Source organism: Zonotrichia leucophrys, unplaced genomic scaffold, assembly GCF_028769735.1.
Source record: "Zonotrichia leucophrys gambelii isolate GWCS_2022_RI unplaced genomic scaffold, RI_Zleu_2.0 Scaffold_35_1530144, whole genome shotgun sequence".
NCBI lineage: Eukaryota > Metazoa > Chordata > Aves > Passeriformes > Passerellidae > Zonotrichia > Zonotrichia leucophrys.
Window position 1 is genome coordinate 223,273 of NW_026992240.1, and position 12,704 is coordinate 235,976.

At 43.1% G+C, this 12,704-nt stretch overlaps 1 protein-coding gene across 4 annotated transcripts in view; it reads right to left on the minus strand.

Moving 5' to 3' along the window:
* LOC135460376 (ras GTPase-activating protein 1-like) overlaps window positions 1–12,704 on the minus strand; it is a 170,821-nt gene that overhangs the window by 129,426 nt on the left and 28,691 nt on the right. The gene's annotated exons all lie outside the window — the stretch shown is intronic.

Genomic DNA, 12,704 nt, shown 5'->3' on the forward strand with positions numbered 1-12,704 from the left:
CCTGCTCCCATATCTTTGCCTGAGAGCCCCCCTTAATTTCAAATTTATACCAATTCAGAGGGAAGGGGTTTACATTTTCCATTTCAGGGGAAGCTCCTGCCTTTCTTAGCACACACCTGTTTTTTCAAACCAAGACACCAACACACAGATTTTGGAAAGCTTCACAGGTTCAGATAACCCGTTTCCCCAAATAACTCACACTGGAGAAAATCACTCTGAACCATCCAAAGGAGACAAAGGCTCTCTATAACCATCTTTTTTTATTCCCCAATTTGTTCATTTTCAGCAAATAAGTAGTACCAGAGGTAACTAAACTGCTGTATTTTAATCTTACTCAGGCTTCTATTCAGGCTACAATACAACCTGTTTCTCAAACAACAAACACAGATAATAGTATCAAAATCTGCACCTAAAAAAATGACAGCATTCACACCAGAGTATATTTCAGCCAAAATGTCTTCCCCAAGCACAACATGCAGCCTATTAAGAACAAATACAAATGCATGGCAACTCACAGACTTCTAAATATGACAAAAGAACAGTTTAAGTCGAAAGCTAAACTCATTAAAACACTCCTTACCCTTTCCTCAATTTTGACCTCTTTCTACCCCAAGCAATCAAATGGGGAGAAGCAGCAGTGAAAGGAAGCAATCGAAGCAAAGACAAGTGTTGCTCTCAAAACCTTTTAAAAATGAAAATTTTTATACGGGTAATGTTTTATACTATTTAAATTATCACCTATTTCAGACCATTCACCTAGTGATTCTACCAATTTGCTCTTCTTGCAGGAGTTGCAAGAAAAGTACTTTAGAAGTGATATGAAAGTAATCTTCCACCTTAAAATAAACAAGAAAAAAAAAAGAAAAATTGCAGTTTAGAGTAAAAATACCCAACAAAACAGCTTAGCTGGTAATAAAAATCTTGCAAAAAACCATTTTTTTCTATAACATAGAAATTCTCAAAGCCACCTTTCACTTCCATCAGAATGAAAGTCAAATAAATAAATTATACAGATTACATATAACAGCAGAAGTAGTACCAGTGCCAACACTGTTTTCATTGGCAAAGCTGCAGTCTTGTTAGTATAGCGCTCTCCTTTGCATCTCTCCATCCTGATTAAAACAAGTTAAACCAGTGAAAGAATTGTTTTGTCTGTACATTGTATTGAACTTGAGGCAAGGTTAGAAAGATCGTGTCTGTGGTGGGTTGACCCCAGCCAGCATCTAATCACACATAGAGCTGCTTGCTCACTCTCTCAACAGAACAGGGTAGAGAATAGGAAGAACAAAAACAAGAAAATTCATGTGTTGAAAAAAAGTTTAATAAGTCAAGGAAAAATAAGAAGGGGCTGGTGGAAACAGAAAAAAAAAAAAACCCAAAGCAATGCACAGTTAATCACTCACTCACTACCTCCCACAAGCAGACCAACGTCCAGCCAAACTGAGCAATGGCTACTTTGGAAGACAAACACATTCTCTTTTTTTTTTTTTTATTGTTGAGATGATACCTGGCATGGTATGTGTCTTGAATTGTCAAACAAACTGTATTCTATTTGCCATCTGTATGGCAGTTATCTTCTGTTAAGTGGGCAGTTTTCTTTATCTCTTCCACAACCACTCCTCCTTCCAAAACAACATCTGCTAATAATAAGCTATTACATGTCACTGCATAACTAATAAGAACTATAGCATTTCATTGTGAAATGCTCTGCCTAGAGGGGAGAGCCAAGCATTTTTACTGAAAATATCATCTTAAGATTTTAAAACACTAGCACGGCTTCTCTACTGGATTTTCCCAGAAAAACAGCTGCCTCTTCTTCCACTAGATCTTGAAAAAAAGACTACACCCTTTTCTACAAGATTCTTATTCTAACAGAACTACACTTGACACTCCAGGAGGATTGCAGCCACATTTTTAATTAGACTGCTACCAAGACTGACTAACAGGGTGTCAGGTTGTGTTCTAACTCTGTCAATGTTGTTTTAGTTTACTGCATTGTTTATTTTATTTTTTTCTTTTCTTCCCTATTAAAAGACTAATATTTCCTGCTCTCATATTTTTTGCCTAAAAGCCCCTTAATTTAAAATTTATAGCAATTCAGAAGAAAGGGGTTCACATTTTTCATTTTAAGAGAGGCTTCCACTATCTTTAGGAAGCACTTGTCTTTCCAAACAAAAACAAATTTTGGCGCTCAACATGCGGCTCGAGGGCATAAAAGCAAAAAGAAAATAACAGTTCTTGAGTAATCTATTTTTTGTGTGCTGCTACAGAAACCTCATTAAGTGACACCATGTAGTCCAGCTTACCCTAGTTTAAGTAACATGTAGTCGTAGCTATATTTCTCCCATTTGTAGGCCCTTATCTAAACATGAGTCCTGTAACCAAAACTACTGTGGCTGTTATCCAGTTTGTTTTATAAGTAAATAAGGTGAAAAATTCATCAATTTATAACTTCCTCTGGAAAGCAAGCACATAAATTCACAGCTATCACACAATAACTGTATGTTTTTGGGGTTACTTTAATAACAGCACCTGCTGTAAAAAAAATGACACTGGGAGAAATTTTCTCCCGACCCTTTAACCATCTCTTTAGGTCTGCCCCACCAGTTTTCAAAGGGTTCAGATCCACTCTAAATACTAATGATATCATACAGTGGCTGGTGTTGCTGATAGGCCTGTTCTATTTAGCATTTAGAGAGAAGGGAAGATTAACCTGGATTATCACCTTGACACCTACCCCAGAACCTGACACAGCACCAGAGCCTAGGGATGCTCCTGCCCCAGAGCCTGACCCTACCCCACAGCCCACCTCAGATATGAACTACCCAGATTGGGTAGGGGTTCTGGTGAAAGAGATGCATGAGATGAGCCAAATGCTAAAAAAATACACTTCCCCAGCTGGTGAGAAGCCCTCCCCCTGCCTCGAAGAGAGAGAGTCTAATAGTGCAGCAGTAGAACCCACAGATGTTACAACTGTCCAAGTTCTAGCTGAACTGCAAAGGCAGTCACAGCCAGCAGCAGTTGCCCCTGTAGAAACAAAGAAATTTAAGATGAAACCAAAGCACCCAGATAGGGGAGGGCCCTCACAACCCACAGGGGAGCCAGAGGTTGCAATCATCACCAAGTCCCTGACGTACAAAAGTCTCTGTAATCTGCACAAAGACATTGTACAACAGGAACATGAGGCTTATACAACCTGGCTACTTCGGGTCTGGGATCGTATGAGTACAGGCGTCCAGCTGGATAGTAGTGAAGCAAAGAATCTGAAACCCTTAACCCAGGACTCAAGTATCAATCAGATTTTTGTAAGGGAGCCAGAGTCCCTTTCCCTCTGGGAGTGGCTTTTAATAAGTGTCAGAGAGAGGTTTGTCCACCGGGAGAGAATGCAAGAGCACCACCATAGAATGCGCTAGAAGACTCTTGAAGAAGAGATCCAACAGTTGAAAAAAGTGGCAGTATTGGAAGTACTATATAGGAAAAATAGCATGATAATGACCCTGACAAAGTCAGGTGCACAAGGCAAATGTTGTAAAGTCTAGCAAATCTAAAGCCATCTCAATACACCACCTTCATTGCAACAATTAATGCCGATACCAACCGAAAGACAGTGAGTTCTGTTACCGACAAGCTTAGAAATTATGAGAGTATGATCAATGGCCCAATGCAGGCTCATGTCTCTGCCATGGTCCAAGAACTCCAAGAAGAGATGAGAGAGATGAGAGAAGAAGTGAAAAAGAACAATTCCCACATCACACCAGTGCAAGTCACAGGCCCCAAAGTAAGAGCCCAACATCCTCCAGCTAAAGAGAGAAAGTACAACCCATGGGCTGACCTATGGTTCTTTCTACGTAACCATAGAAAAAACATAGGAAGGTGGGATGAGAAACCCACTTATGTTCTGGCAGTGTGAGTGCGCCAACTTAAAAAAAGAAACACTAACCGAGAAAACTCCAATAAAGTGAAAGTGGCCTCAAATTCCCATAACCGACCTGCTGAATATAATCTGTCAGATCCCCTTGAAAGTACCTCTACCATGTATGCCCAAGAAAGAAATAATAACCAAGGTTAGAGAAGCTCTGCCTCTAGCCAGGGAGAGCCATGGGAAAACCGGATCTTCTGGACGGTGTGGATCTGATGGCCTGGCACATCAGAACCACAAAAATACGATGTCTTAGTTGATAGTGGTGCACAGTGTACCCTGATACCATCGGGACATATGGGGGTGGAACCTGTTTCCATTGCCAGAGTAACGGGGGGATCACAGCAATTGACCCTGTTAGAAGCTGAAGTAAGCCTGACTGGGAAAGAGTAGAAAAAACATCCTATTGTGACCGGCCCAGAGGCCCCGTGCATTCTAGGCATAGACTTCCTCCGGAATTGCTATTACAAAGATCTGCAAATACTCAGATGGGCTTTTAACATAGCTGCTGTAGAAGCAAAAGGAATTAAGCAGTTAAACACTTTGCCTGGACTTTTAGAAAACCCATCTGCAGTAGAACTTCTGAAGGTAGCAGAGCAACGAGTGCCAATTGCCACCTCAACAGTGCACCACCGACAGTACCGAATGAATCAAGATGCTGTGATCCCCATCCATAAGATGAACCGAGAGCTGGAGAGCCAAGGGATGGTCAGCAAGACCCATTCACCCTTCAACAGCCCCATGTGGCCTGTGCGCAAGTCTGACAGAGAATAGAGATTAACTGTAAACTATGATGCCTTAAATAAAGTGACTCCACCACTGAGCACTGCTGTGCCGGACATGCTGGAACTCCAGTATGAGCTGGAGTCCAAGGCAGCAAAGTGGTATGCTACTGTTGACATTGCTAATGCATTTTTCTCCATTCCTCTGGCAGCAGAATACAAGCCTCAGTTTGCTTTCACCTGGAGGGGCGTGCAGTACACCTGGAACTGACTGCCTCAGGGGTGGAAGCACAGCCCCACCATCTGCCATGAACTGATCCAAGCTGCACTAAAAAAGAGTAAAACTTCAGAACACCTGCAGTACATCGATAACATCATTGTGTAAGAAAACACAGCAATAAAAGTATTAAAAAAAAAAAAAAAGATCATCCAGATTCTGCTGGAAGCTGGCTTCACCATCAAGAAGAGCAAAAGTCAGGAGACCTACCCGAAAAATCCAGTTCCTGAGAGTAATGTAGCAAGACAGACAGTGTCAAATTCCTACTAAAATCATCAACAAGATCACCACGATGTCTCCACCAACTAGCAAAAAAGAAACACAAGCTTTTCTAAGCACCATACGATTTTAGAGAATGCACATTCCTGAGTACAGTCAAATCGTAAGCCCTCTTTACCTAGTCACTCGCAAGAAGAACGAGTTCCACTAGGGCCCTGAGCAGCAACAAGCTTTTGCCCAAATTAAGCAAAAAAAATCACTCATACAGTCGCCTTTAGCCCAGTCAGGATGGGACCAGAAATTAAAATGTGCTCTACTCTGCAGCCAGGAACAATGGCTTGTCCTGGAGCCTTTGGCAGAGGGTGCCTAAGGAGACTCAAAGACGACCACTAGAATTTTAGAGTCAAAGCTACAGAGTCTGAAGCCAACTACACTCCCACAAAAAAAAAAATCTTGGCCGCCTATGAAAGAGTTCAAGCCGCCTCAGAAGTAATTAGCACAGAAGCACAACTCCTCCTGGTACCCCGATTACCAGTGCTAGAGTAGATGGTTAAAGCAAAGGTTCCCTCTAGCCACCACGCCAGTAACGCTACATAGAGCAAGTAGATTGCTCTCATCATGCAGTGCACCCATATTAGAAACCTAAATCGCCCTGAAATTTTAGAAAAAAATTACAAACTAACCAAAAAGTAAAAACTTTAGTTGCACTGATAAAGAAAAACAAGAGCAAGTAACACGTGTCGAAGAAGCTCCACCATACAATCAACTGCCAGCAAAAGAAACCCACTACACTCTTTTCACTGATGGTTCCTGTCACATTGTAGGGATGAAGCAAAAGTAGAAAGCAGCCATATAGAGCCCCACACGACAAGTTGCACAAGCTACCGAAAGAGAAAGTAGGTCAAGTCAACTTGCTGAACTCAAAACTGTTCAGCTAGCCCTAGACATTGCTGAGAGAGAGAAGTAGCTAAAGCTCTATCTTTATGTAAGGGTTAAAACTTTAAGTTTGTTCATCAAAGCTGACAAAGTTATTCCAGTAAGACTGTTGCATCACCTCCATTTGTTTGCTTAAGTAAATTTCCAGACTTAAAAGGATAAGGAAGGTGAAACCAAAGACAATGGGTTTCACAAACATTTGTTTATCTGTTTAGTAAACTGTCAATATGGGTGGTGGGCTTGCTATGATTGATAACACAGTATCAGCTTATCCGCTCAGTAAACCTAAGGTTCCAGGAACTCAGCAGATTGAGCCTAAAATGCCAGGAATCAGATAAACCTAGCAAATAAGGAAAATAACGGCCTTCATCTTCAGACCTCCGGGAGGTGGACTATGACCACCTAGAAACAAGAGAAGAATACGCAGAGTACTACACGTCAACCCGGAAGCAGGACTGTATAAGAACTCCACGAAATATCAGAAGTGTGCGGCAGTGGTGGAGCAGGGACTCCCCTGTCGCCCAGCACGCCCGGGGCGCTGATTTTGCCTAATATCGCTTGCTCTATCAATTAATAAATTTCATTTTATTTGGACTTAGTAGTCGGTGAATAATTCCCCACCGCAACTAACCTATAACACTTTATACTAATTCGTAAATAGTAGCCAATGCTCTGTGGGGCTGGATGGAAAAGTAGAAAAAGGCCAACTGGCAGCGTAGAAAAAAGCCAGTCTGGCCTGTTAATAAATAAAAAGACATTGCCACTCGGGTAGAAAAACTACCTGTAAAAGTCCGTCATGTAAATGCCCATGTCCCCAAAAGTCGGGCTTATGAGGAACACCAAAAGAACGAGCAAGTAAAGCAAGCAGCAAAAACAAAAGTGTCAAAAATAAACTTAAATTAGCAACCTAAGGGGGAATTGTTACTAGCTCAATGAGCCCATGATGCCTCAAGTCATTAGGGCAGAAATGCCACCTACAAGTGAACACAAAACCGAAGAGTAGATTTAACCATAGACTGTTATAAATAAAAAATCTGCCAATTTTTTGGGGGAAAAAAAGAGTTGCAAAACCAGTTAAACCAGTTGCTGCTAAAGTAAAGTTCTACCTGCTTGTTATTGTAATCACCGGCCATTCTCATCAATGCCTCCTTTTGTATTGGTATGGCCCTGCCTGAGGCTAAGTTGTCCTTCTCCGCAGATGGTGGGTGGAGGGGACATGGGGGGGGGCATCAGAGAGGATGCAAAACAGCCTCGAGACCAGCATGCCATGGGAAGGAACTCCACCAAACTTACCCCAAAAACAACGAGCCAACACAGAATTAAGAGTTCAGAGTGATATCTGGACGTGAGGAACAAAGTATGAAGCCTGCAGAGATGCTGAAAACCTTTGTTGCCCCTTGAGACAGAGTAGGGATCCATCCTGAATTAGGTGAAGTGTCTAACAACGGTGAAAAGTCTGTGAGGCTAAAGCTGAAGGAAAAACTCGCATGCCGAGACAGCAAGGAGACAGAGAAAGAAAACCAGAAAAGACCACGAGGTCAATTTGCCCCACCTAGAAATTCCTTTGATAAAGAAGAACTGGTGCTAAATGTCACGCGGGATGAATATGTATGAACTTATTGTGAAACTGTATGCATATGCATTTGGAAGGGGGATAAAAGAAGACCTGAGACCTTCAGGGGCACGCATGCCTTTTGAGGAGAATTTTTCTCCGTGTGCGTCCGGTGCCGTAAATAAACATACCGAGCTTTACAACTTTTATAAAGTTGTGAGGTTTCTTCTTTTCTCCGCAAAACATTATGGCAAGCCAGGTAGGAGTTCTCTGTCCCCGCGGGGGCAGGGGGGATAGACGGACCTCCAAGGCACGCCCTAGGATTTTTTTTGCGGGTGGGGCTCCGCTTGTCTCAACTTGCCACCTGCGAGGACAGACAACGACCCGCTGGCCTGCGGAGAAAGATATGGTAATGTACTGAGGGGCCCCAGCGGGGAGGAAGGAGAGAAAGGGAGTAAACCACCCAGAGACGTCTGGGTTCAGCTGATAGAGCAGCTGTATTAGAGACGGGGTTCATAGTTCTGATAGAGCAGACCGCTAGTGACCCTGGGGGTGGGTCAGGTGAACCCATGTATGTGTGTATTGGGGGTTCATTGTTCTGACAGAACAGAACTGGTGAGCCCGTGTGTGTTTTGTTTGTGTGTGTGTGTGATGTCCGGACACTGTGTTGCTGTATGGTTAATGTGTGTGGTCAGTGCACTGTGTTTGTGATTGTGCAAGTAATAAGTGTATGGTGTATAAGAGAGTAAATCTACAGCGCCCTACAGTGCGGGGGGGTCAGTACTACCCGTGTTTGAAGCAGCCGAGTGAGGCCAGAGGCGCTGGCTGCAGCAGGCTGCGGGGGCAGGGAGAGAAGTGCCCCGCAGAGAAGCGAGTGGAGGAATGTCAGTGATGGTATTTATCGTGTTTGAATGTAGTGATTTGTGTAGATTTGGTACATTTTAACTGCGAGTATGAGCTCAGAGAGTTCCTTTGCCTTGGATGTTTGGACTTGATCTCTAGACTGTGTGCTGTTAGTTTGATTGTGTCCAGGAAAAATTGATGGGAGTAAATGCCGAATTATGGTATGCTGTGTTGTGTTGAGAAAAGTGAGCACTTGGAGAAATATGCCCTTTCCCAGTGATTTTGTGTGGTGATTTTCTTCTGCTGCATTGTGGTAATTTGACTCTCAGATTGTAAAGTGGTGTTTGTGGAGATTTTAAGATTTTGTTGCAACAAGAGTAGCATTTTACATAGGAGAACTATAGTACGGTGATTTATGTTTAACTTCGATAAAGTGAGTTAAAGGAATTCCAAGAATTCTCCCCCTCATAGCAATTCAAGCCTTGGCTCTAGTGAATTTGAGATAAAGGGGGGGGGAGGGGGTGTGTGTCTGTGTCTGTGTCTGCGGGCATATCAGAGTTTAGGCTGTGACTAGCACAGCCTTTTTGCAAAGCAGTAAAACAAGTATAAGTAGACACAGTGCTTAATTAGATTGTGCAAGAAGAGAACTAGAAAAGACTGATATTTTGTAAAACAGAGTTTATATAGAAGAGATGGATGAGATGAATTAGTTAATGAGACTTATGAGATTTATGAGACTTCAGTTGGTACTGCAGTAAGTCTTTACTGGAAACAATCTGCTGTAAGGATTTAAAGGTCTCTGTAACAAACAGAATAGCTTGACGTTGTGGGCAATTTCGGGGAGCCTTTGGTACATCAAGAGGCTAGCAGGCTGTGTGAGGTGACAGTGGCTGTCCCCTGGGCACAGGGACAGCTCTGGCTGCCCTGTCTCCCCAGGGAACACGGGAATGGCCAGTGGGCAAAAGCTGGATGTGCAGGGATTATTGCAGTGTGGTGTTTATGAGAAACACTGGTATTGCTGTTTTGCTGTTCTAATAAGTGTCAGGGCACACGCCCCGAGTATAAATTAGAGGTTTCTGGTCAAGCGGATTCAGAACCTAAGGTCTTAGAGCTTGTGTGTGGGAAGCACATCTGATACCTGCCACCTGGAGCTGTGTGTATAGGAGGAAAACTGAGAAACTACTGTGAAGGTCTGTAAAAAGGTTTGAGTGGAAGCGAGACAGGGCAAGGAGAAATAAATAATGAGAACTGACCAGAGCAAACAGGTTCCTAAATTAGCCCCTTTTGGCAGGGGCTCACTGGGAGGAGGTTGCCAGTAAGAGCAGCTCAGAAAATAAAAAGATTTATAATACTTCATTGCTGTTAGTACTGTTTTATAATTGGAAGATAAATGGGATAGAGTTTTTGTATGCTGAAATGTCTTTTGTTTTAAGAAATCACCCAGAATGACAAAGAGACTGTGAGATCACACCGCCCTCTGGTCTTGGCCCTTGAAAAGGAAAACAAGGCAAAGAGAAAGAAAATCAAACATGTTGTTCAGCATGCAGCATAAGATAGCAACGTATGAAATCAGGCAAGGATTATCATGCTGAAATGCAAAGCAATCACAGTTCACAAAATGAGTACATATGATTTGCTAAAGGCTCCTCCCAAGGTAAGGGAGGAGGGGTAAAAGGTGACCTCCCCAAAAGGGAAGAATTTTTGTCGGCACAAGGGTCATATATTCAGTTTTAAATAAAGCTTTAGTAACTGTGGAGAATGTTTATGTTGTAGTGTGGGGAATGAACAACTGGCCAGTCTGAGAAGGCATGCTTTTGCAAACCTTTAAAGTAACGTGTACTATGTGTACCTAAAAGCTTTTGTACAATTCACTCAATTTGCTAAACCTTCTCAAATGAGAAAGGTTACTCTGGAGGCAAATAATATAAAGATGTTAGGCTTAATATTAACAGACACTGAAATTAAGAAAGACATTAGTAAGGAGATATTAGAATAAGTAAATAAGTGTTTTCAAGGGTATGGGCCTCTGCTGCACCAGGGAGAGTGAAAGATGCTCCCCCATGGTAATCAAGCTTAATGAAAGAACACAACCAGTGAGAACTGAGTAGTACCCTCAAAGGGAAGGTAAGGAAGGAATCAGTCCAATAACTGATAGTACTGAATTAAGGGCTGTCAATAAGATAACACAGAATTTATACCCTGTGGTAGCAAATCCATAGACTTTACCAACTTGTTTAACACCTGTGTCACAGACATTTTTCATAGAAATCCTTTCTTTCACATTTGTCCATCTTCTGGAAAGCAGAACCCCAGAAAAAGAATGTAAACAATTGTTATCAGCTGCTGTGAAATGTAGCAGGTGCCCCTGTGATTGGCTCATCTTCCATGTGTACCATTAAGGGCCAATCACAGGAGCAGCTCAGGGACAGATTCCCTGGACACAGAACTTTGTTATTCATTCTTTCTTTCTATTCTTAGCTTAGCAGCTCTCTGCAACCTCTCTCCTTATTCTTTTTAGTATAGTTATAATGTATTATATATCATATATCAATAAATCCAGCCTTCTGAGCAAGAAACAAGATTCTCGTCCTTCTCTCACCCCAGTGACCTCCTCAGGTCACTGTAATACACCTGAGCTAACCTGGTTCACTGTTTTAGGCCTAAGAAATGCCTTCCTTTGCCTCCCTATCCACGAAGCCAGCCAGAACATTTTTGCATTTAAACACGGCTCACATGGTCCATGTGCCTGAAGGCTTCAAAATTCCCCACTCCGACTGGAGAACAGCTTGCAAAGACCCAGAGTCCCGGGAAGCTCCACAAGAGGAAAGGAGGCTGTTGCAGTACGTGAATGATCTTCTAGTAGCCACTCGGATGAGGGAAGCAAGAGAAGCCTGGACGGTAAGCCTTTTGAATTTCCTAGGGCTCCAAGGATGCAGAGTCTCAAAGAAAAAGGCACAGGTAGTGAAACAGAAGGTAATCTACCTGGGATAAGAAGTGAGTGCTGAGCAGCAGACTTTAAGGCAGGGAAGCCCTATGCCAAACCCTGAACCCCAGACAACGAAAGAACTCCAAACCTTCTTAGGCATGGCAGGGTAGTGCCAGCTGTGGGTTCATAATTATGGACTGTTCGCCAGACCCCTCTATGCTCTTATTGCCAATGGGAACTGAGATCTCCAGTGGACAAGAGACGCCACACGGGCCTTTCGCCAGCTAGAGAGTGCCCTCATGTCGGCTCCAGCGTTGAAACTTCCAGATGTAAGTAAACCATTCTTTCTATTTTTCCACGCAAGGAATTGCCCTGGAGATATTGGCTCAAGACTTGTGTCCATGCCAGAGGGTAGTTGCTTACTTCTCTAAGCAACTAGATGCAACAGCCAAAGGATGGCCAGGTTGCCTCAGAGCTGTAGCAGCAGTTGTGCTGAATATTCAAGAGGCACGCAAGTTTACCCTGGGACAAAAATGACTGTGCTAGTGTCCCACACAGTATCTGCAGTACTGGAAGTAAAGGGTGGCCACTGGCTTTCACCAGAGAGGTGTCTGAAACACCAGGCCATCATGGTAGAGCAAGATGATGTAGAGATAGTGGTGACTAATATTGTCAACCCAGATTCTTTTCTCAGTGGAATCAAGGAGAAGCAGTACAGCATAGTTGCCTAGAGACCACTGAAGCTACCTACTCCAGCCGCCTAGACCTAAAGGACACTCCTCCGGACGATGCAGAGACCTGGTTCACTGACAAGAAAGCGACATTGCAAAGTTCACAGTGACTACCTGCAGAGGTAATAGAGTCTGGACCCTTACCAACAGGTACCTCTGCACAGAAGGCTGAGATAAATGCATGGACCCATGCCTTAGAAACAGCAAAAGGCATTCAGAGTTGTGCATGCACATAGAGCCATCTGGAAGGAGAGGGGACTGCTGACCTCACAGGGAAAGAAGAGAAAATCCAGCTGCTGGAAGCAGTTCAGCTACCTGAAAAAGCATATTAAGGCACATCAGAGAGTGAGCTTAAAATTGGAGGGAAGAAATGAGCTGGCGGATGGAGAGGCAAAGAAAGCAGCAAAGGGTGAGGTACAGATTTTCCTCGAAGGTAAGCCATAATACAAAGGTACTAATCAAAAGAGACGTACAACTGCAAGGGGTGGGCTACCATTGAAAGAGAGCTAGTAATCCCTTCCCATTTTCGTGCTTACTAGTGAAGGAAGGGCACTAGAAAACACACTAGGGCCTAAATAC